Source organism: Mauremys mutica, unplaced genomic scaffold (genome assembly GCF_020497125.1).
Source record: "Mauremys mutica isolate MM-2020 ecotype Southern unplaced genomic scaffold, ASM2049712v1 Super-Scaffold_100054, whole genome shotgun sequence".
Lineage (NCBI taxonomy): Eukaryota > Metazoa > Chordata > Testudines > Geoemydidae > Mauremys > Mauremys mutica.
In genome coordinates, this window is record NW_025423258.1 from 2535857 (window position 1) to 2542935 (window position 7079).

At 51.6% G+C, this 7079-nt stretch overlaps 2 non-coding genes across 2 annotated transcripts; one reads left to right on the plus strand and one right to left on the minus strand.

Moving 5' to 3' along the window:
• Positions 1-492: 492 nt before the first annotated feature.
• Positions 493-564, plus strand: TRNAG-UCC. The gene has a single exon. It is a non-coding gene; the product is annotated as a tRNA-Gly (tRNA).
• Positions 565-1966: 1402 nt separating this feature from the next.
• Positions 1967-2039, minus strand: TRNAV-AAC. The gene has a single exon. It is a non-coding gene; the product is annotated as a tRNA-Val (tRNA).
• Positions 2040-7079: the final 5040 nt, after the last annotated feature.

A 7079-nucleotide genomic window follows, 5' to 3' on the forward strand; every position in this document is an offset into this window, starting at 1 on the left:
TTCACCTGGGTTAGAAACATTTGTTTCTTTCGAGCAGATAGTGGGAAATGGGACATTAATTCAGACCCAGGAGGCAAGGCAGAGGCTTCATGACCTTGATCTCCATGAAGGGAGAGAGGATCCCCAGGAAGGAACAGCGCTTCCTTTAGACTCAAGCTGGGTCTTCTGGAAGTTGGAAAAGACCCTTGGTCACTGAGGATCTCATGGGATCGTGCTGCTCCAGAGGCTCGAGAGTCTTGGGTGCGGGGAGGGTGTCACTGCACAGTCTGAAATGGAAGGGAGGACCCTGGAAGGGAGGGGGAGGAACAGAAAATGGAGAGGAATGAAACAGAATAAATGCCTCTTCTCTCTCCCATCCCCAACCCAGCAAGAACTGTTATCAGTGGGGAAACTCCCCACCATGAATGGCAGAGACCACAGAGACATTTGCCTCTTGCTGAGAAGTAAGGTGACCAGACACTAAGTGTGAAAAATCAGAGACTTTCACCAGATGCATTGGTTGTATAGTGGTGAGCATAGCTGCCTTCCAAGCAGTTAACCTGGGTTTGATTCCCAGCCAATGCAATGATATGATGATTCCTCCACTGGGAATTGGTTTAATTTCAGTCATGTTGTATCAGTTTATCAATGGAATGAAAGAATCAGTGTCCCAAATCCCAACAGGTCATTAAACACCCAGTGGAGGAAGAAAGGGGTGGGACTATATAATAAGCAGTTGGAGTCATCCTGGTATTACAATGCTTGGTTTATTTTTTTTTTAATTCCTTTACTTCCCTCTCCCTTTTAGACTCAGAGCCTTTAAGGTCAGAAGGGACCAGTGTGATCATCTAGTCCGACCTGCTGCACCTTGCAGGCCAAAAGACCCCACCCACCCACTCCTGGAATAGACCCGGGAGGGGAGGCAGCTCCGTGCTCTGCCCCTGCCCCAGGCAGCACATGGAGCCCTCTGCTCCCCTCCCCCCACAACGGGTGTGCAGAGATGTGCCAGCAGCACTAAGGTGGCTCCCTGCCCACTCTGCCTCCATCCCTCCGTGCCGCTCCCAGAAGTGGCTGGCATGTCCCAGCATCCCCTGGGGCGGGGGGAGTGTCTCCACGTGCTGCCCCTGCCCCGAGCACCAACTCTGCAGCTCCCATTGGCCAGGAACTGTAGCCAATGGAAGCTCTGGGGGCAGCGCCTGCAGACAGCAGATGGACATCCCCTGGCCCCATTCATCTAGGAGCTGCTGCCAGAGGGTTGTATGTACCGGACACTTTGGGAGCTGCACCTCCCCTCCTGCACCCCACCCCCACCCCCAGCGCAGAGCCCACACCCAAATTTCCTCCCAGAGCTTTGCTTGTCTTCCTTTCACCAGAACCATCCTTCTTCTCCTGGGCTGCAAGTAGCCATCCCTGGGAAGCCAAGAGGCAGGCACAGGATTCTGCCAGGTAAGTGTCCCCCAGCGCCGCGATGGACGGTGCGATGAAGGTAAGTCTTCCTGAGGCACAATGAACTGCAATGCAGCGAACCACTGGCCAGGCGGTCGGGGCGAAGGGCATTCACTGGAGGTACAAGCTTGTGAGTGACTCCTGAGCACAGGGCCCCTTCCCCTTTTAAGGACCTGCTCCTCATGGCCTGTGACTGGAGATGACTTGGCTGCATCTGGTGGGTCACACTCCACCTCAGCCAGTGTCCATGCAGGGTCCCTGCTCTGGGTGTGTGATCGCTGCCTAATGAGAGTCCCAGACACCTTGTCTATCTAGGAGCTCTTCTGATCTTCCAGCTGTTCAACCAGCCCCTTCATCCCACAAGCATTGCAGGAGCGGGGGGAGAGGGAGGGGGAAAGCCACTTCACAGGCATTCAGAGAGGGAGAGGAGACAAAAATGGGAATGGGGGAAGTAATAACAGACCTATTGAGCATAGAAATCACTGCTGCTCCTACAACAGCAGGGACAGGCCACTAGGAGCTGGGCAAAATTAAGCCATCATGTTTCTGCCTGGTTTTGAACCAAGGACCTTTTGCGTGTTAGGCAAACGTGATAACCACTACACTACAGAAACTCTGTTGCAGGGTTCTGCCCCTCCCTTCATAAGAACAGAAGAATGGCCAGACTGGGTCAGACCAAAGGTCCATCCAACCCCATATCCTGTCTGCCAACAGTGGCCAATGCCAGGTGCCCCAGAGGGAGTGAACCTAACAGGTAATGATCAAGTGGTCTCTCTCCTGCCATCCATCTCCACCCTCTGACAAACAGAGGCTAGAGATACCATTCCTTACCCAGGCTGCCTAATAGCCATTAATGGACTTAACCTCCATTAATTTATCTGCAAAAATAATGAGGAGTACTTGTGGCACCTTAGAGACTAACAAACTTATTTGAGCATAAGCTTTCGTGGGCTAAAATCCACTTCATCAGATGCATACAGTGGAAAATACAGCAGGAAGATATATATATATATATACACAGAGAACATGAAAAAATGGGTGTTGCCATCCACACTATAATGAGAGTGAGCAGTTAAGGTGAGCTATTATCAGCAGGAGAAAAAAACCTGTAGTGACAATCAGGATGGCCCATTTCCCACAGTTGACAAGAAGGTGTGAGTAACAGTAGGGGGACAAATAAACATGGGGAAATAGTTTTACTTTGTGTAATGACCCACCCACTCCCAGTCTTTATTCAAGCCTAATTTAATGGTGTCCAGTTTGCAAATTAATTCCAATTCAGCATCTCTCGTGGGAGTGTTGTTGAAGGTTTTTTGTTGTAATATTGCGACTTTTAGGTCTGTAATCGAGTGACCAGGGAGATTGAAGTGTTCTCTGGCTGTGTTTGAATGTTATAATTCTTGATGTCTGATTTGTGTCCATTTATTCTTTTATGTAGAGACTCTCTGGTTTGGCCAATGTACATGGCAGAGAGGCATTGCTGGCACATGATGGCACATATCACATTGGTAGATATGCAGGTGAATGAGCCCCTGATGGCATGGCTGATGTGATTAGGTCCTATGATGGTGTCCCCTGAACACATATGGGGAGAGAGTTGGCAATGGGCTTTGTTGCAAGGATAGGTTCCTGGGTTAGTGTTTTTGTTGTGTGGTTGCTGGTAAGTATTTGCTTCAGGTTGGGTGGCTGTCAGTAAGCAAGGACTGACCTGTCTCCCAAGATCTGTGAGAGTGAGGGATTGTCCTTCAGGATGGGTTGTAGATCCTTGATGATGCACTGGAGAGGTTTTAGTTGGGGGCTGAAGGTGACGGCTAGTGGGGTTCTGTTACTTCCTTTGTTGGGCCTGTCCTGTAGTAGGTGACTTCTGGGTACTCTTCTGGCTCTGTCAATCTGCTTCTTCACTTCAGCAGGTGGGTACTGTAGTTGTAAGAACGCTTGATAGAGATCTTGTAGGTGTTTGTCTCTGTCTGAGGGGTTGGAGCAAATGCGGTTGTATCTTAGAGCTTGGCTGTAGACAATGGATTGTGTGATGTGGTCTGGGTGAAAGCTGGAGACATGTAGGTAAGTATAGCGTTCAGTATGTTTCCGGTATAGGGTGGTGTTTATGTGACCATCGCTTATTAGCACAGTAGTGTCCAGGAAGTGGATCTCTTGTGTGGATTGGTCCAGGCAGAGGTTGTAGGTGGGATGGAAATTGTTGAAATCATGGTGGAATTCCTCAAGGGTTTTCTTTTCCATGGGACCAGATGATGAAGATGTCATCAGTGTAGCACAAGTAGAGTAGGGGCATTAGGGGACGAGAGCTGAGGAAGCGTTGTTCTAAGTCAGCCATAAAAATGTTGGCATACCGTGGGGCCATGTGAGTACCCATAGCAGTGCCGCTGACTTGAAGGTACACATTGTCCCCAAATGTGAAATAGTTATGGGTGAGGACAAAGTTACAAAGTTCAGCTATGACATTATCGGGGATACTGTTCCTGACGGCTTGTAGTCCATCTTTGTGTGGAATGATGATGGAGCGTCTACATAGCCAGACAATCCTGCTGTCAGGGTGCCAATGCCTGAGATGATGGGGCATCCAGGATTTCCAGGTTTATGGATCTTGGGTAGCAGATAGAATAACCCTGGTTGGGGTTCTAGGCTGTCTTATTGCCAAGGGACGGAGAAACTCAGCCAGCCGTAGGGGGTGCAGAACACCATCCTAGTGTGGGAGTGACAGCGCCTCCAAGATCCTGACACCCCTATTGGTTCCACTGCAGGTTGCTTTCCTTTTCCGATGGGACTCTGGGCAAGTTGCTCCCCCCTCTAGGGCTCCGTCCCCAGCAGGCAAATGGGGATTTCGTACCTTCCCGCTATTGGAAAGTGCTGGGAGAATCCCCCAGCCAAAGCTGCTCTGACAGCGCTAAGCAGCATCTGACCATTCAAGGTCGGAGCGCACTGCCCAGGAGGAGGAGTGTTTGGCTCTGGGGTTTCACTTCAGCCCAGTCTAGAGAGAGGGGCCCAGCCATGGGGTTTGGCTCAAGAAGACCAAGTCTCCAATTCGTTAAGGGCGTTTTGAATTCCAGTCCTGTGCTCCAAAGTGCTTGGTGTCAGTTGCACATTTTAGAAGCAGGCTCTCCACTCCATTTTCCAAATCATTCATGAAACTATTGAATAGTACTGGACCCCGGACTGATCCCTGCCGGACCCACGAGGTGCCCCCTCTCCGTTGGGCAGCCAACCATGGAGAAGGGCCCTTGGAGTCTGGGCTTTCAACCAGCTCTGCACCCACATGACACTGATTGCATCTAGACCGCATTTCCCTCGTTTGCTTGTGAGAATGTCCTGCGGGACTGTGTCAAGAGCCTTAGTAACCCCAAGATAGATCCCATCTACTGTTTACCCACCTCCACTAGGCCCGAAACCCTGCCAAAGAAGGAAAGAGGATTGTTTGGGATGATTTGTTCTTGACAAATCCATGCTCACTCATCCTAAGAACCAAATTCTCCTGTAGGTGCTGCTGACAAACTGTTTAAGAATGTATTGCAGTATCTCTCCAGCTATGGAAGTGAGGCTAGCTAGTCTGTAAGTCCCAGGGGTCTCTTTGTTCCCCTTTGAAAGATAGGTCCTGTCTTGTTCATGGATGGGAAGATGTTCTTTTTCAGGGATCTCAGATGAGAACTGGGGCACAACACCTGGTTTGTTAAGGCCACAAAAATGGAGGCAGGAACCTCTTCTCTCCTGCTGGCAAAGAACCCCAGGTACCTAAAAGACAGGGACTCACACCCCTGAATGGGCTTTAGAAAAGGCAATGGTTAAAAAGTTTGGCCCCGACCATTTCTTGTTTCCGCAGACTAGACATTTTAGCAAACTTTAGAATTCCTTGTTGCTAAACACCGTGAAACTTCCCTTTCTCCTTCACAGAGGGATTTATCGCCCCTTATCTCACTCAGGCTCACGACTGCTCAGAGTTCGAGGATTGTCCCTGTTCCCATTGGGCAGATGGGGAGGAGCCTGAGGTATAGAGAAGAGAAGTGACCTGTCACCAGATGGATCAGACTGAACAGGTTTCAGACCTCGAGGAGGCTCTTACCTTCTAAAAAGGGACAGCTGCTTTCTAGTAAAATCACTACAAGGGAAGGAGAAAACTCGAAAGAGGTTCCTCCTGGCACTCACGTCCGTGAACCCGAATACTCCCTCAGTCCTCAAAGAGAGACCTGGAGAAGGAGACTTGCTGCAGCAAAGCCACAGGGGTCTCTGAGGTTTCCCTGGCCCCTCACCCCTGTCCTGCCTGGCTGATGTCAGCATCTCTCTGTGAGGTCACCACCTCCCCACCACCTTGAACCAATAGGCTGAGGTCCTGCCAAAGGCCTTTGTGAGGTCACTGCCACACCCCTCCCTTGCTGTGACAATGTCCTGCCCCTGGCCAGGCACTTTGGAGGTTTGAGCTACTCCCTGGGGATCACCCCACTCAAGGAGCGTTCGTTCTAGGCAGCAAGCCGGCTAGACAGGGAAACATCAGATTGCAGAGGACAGGTAGGGTTCTAGGGGGGCAGTTAGGGGCCGGAGTCCCAGGAGGGGGCAGTCAGGGGACAAGGAGTGGGGGGGTTGTTGGGGGTTCTGAAGGGGGCAGGAAGTGGGAGGGAGCGGATGTAATTAGTAATTTGATATGTTGGGTGGTGCCTTTTTTTATGTGTTCGCTTCCCCTCATGTTAGAACCTGGCTACGCCGCTGCCCACGGGAATCCAGTATTCTACAGGTTTGCAACTTTTTTGTCTGGAAGGGTCCCCCAAAATTGCTTTGCCCCAGGCCCCCTGAATCCTGTGGGCAGCCCTGGAATAATGTCGAGTTTTTGCTCAGCGGGGAGGAGGGCAGTGGGGAGGGACCCTGGAAGCAGGGGAGTTGGACAGTGTGGGGAGGGGAGCCCAGCAGTGGGGGTGGGGGGCAGAGGTCTGGGGGAGGTCAGGGATGGATCCCAGCGTTGTGGGAAGTGGGCAGCATGGAGAGCCCAGGCCTGGCATGGGCACTGGGCAGAGTGACTCTGTCCTTCTACACTCCCCCCCGGCAGGCTAGGCAGGACGGGGAGAATTACGTGTTTGTTGGTAAATGTCAATGTCTGTGTAAACACACGACCCAATGGCAAAATATTTCCATTGATAATCATCAAACCTGACAGATGAGCAGAGTGAGAAACATGCTGCTTGAGAACATGTCCTGCTCTAATCCGATACGGGTCCCTTCCGCCTTGGGCACCACCAGGTGGGTGTTTCATTTCCCTCCCTATTTTCACACACAGACACAATTTCCTTTGCATGGCTCCATGAACAGCAAAACCTCCCTGTGTCTCTTGTCTGAGCCAGGGCATTCGATTCCATTGACACCTTCTCTCCTGCAATGGCAATGGTTAGACAGAGTGTGGCCAGTCTCTGTGTGTCTCTGCTGTTCGTGCTGGGGAGCCCGGCCAGCCTTAGGGGTGGGGCCCCCGGCAGCCGCCCAGGGCTCCAGGGGGTCAAAGGGCACCGTGTGGCCGTGCAAAGGTGCTCACTGCTCTCCCCTGCCCCAATGCTCCTCCGTGGCCCCACAGAGGCTGGGGGGAGCGAGGAGCAGCACTACGTGCTCCCTGCGTCCTGGTCACTTTCCCCACCTGGGCTGGGCTGTGAGGGGAGCATCAGAAG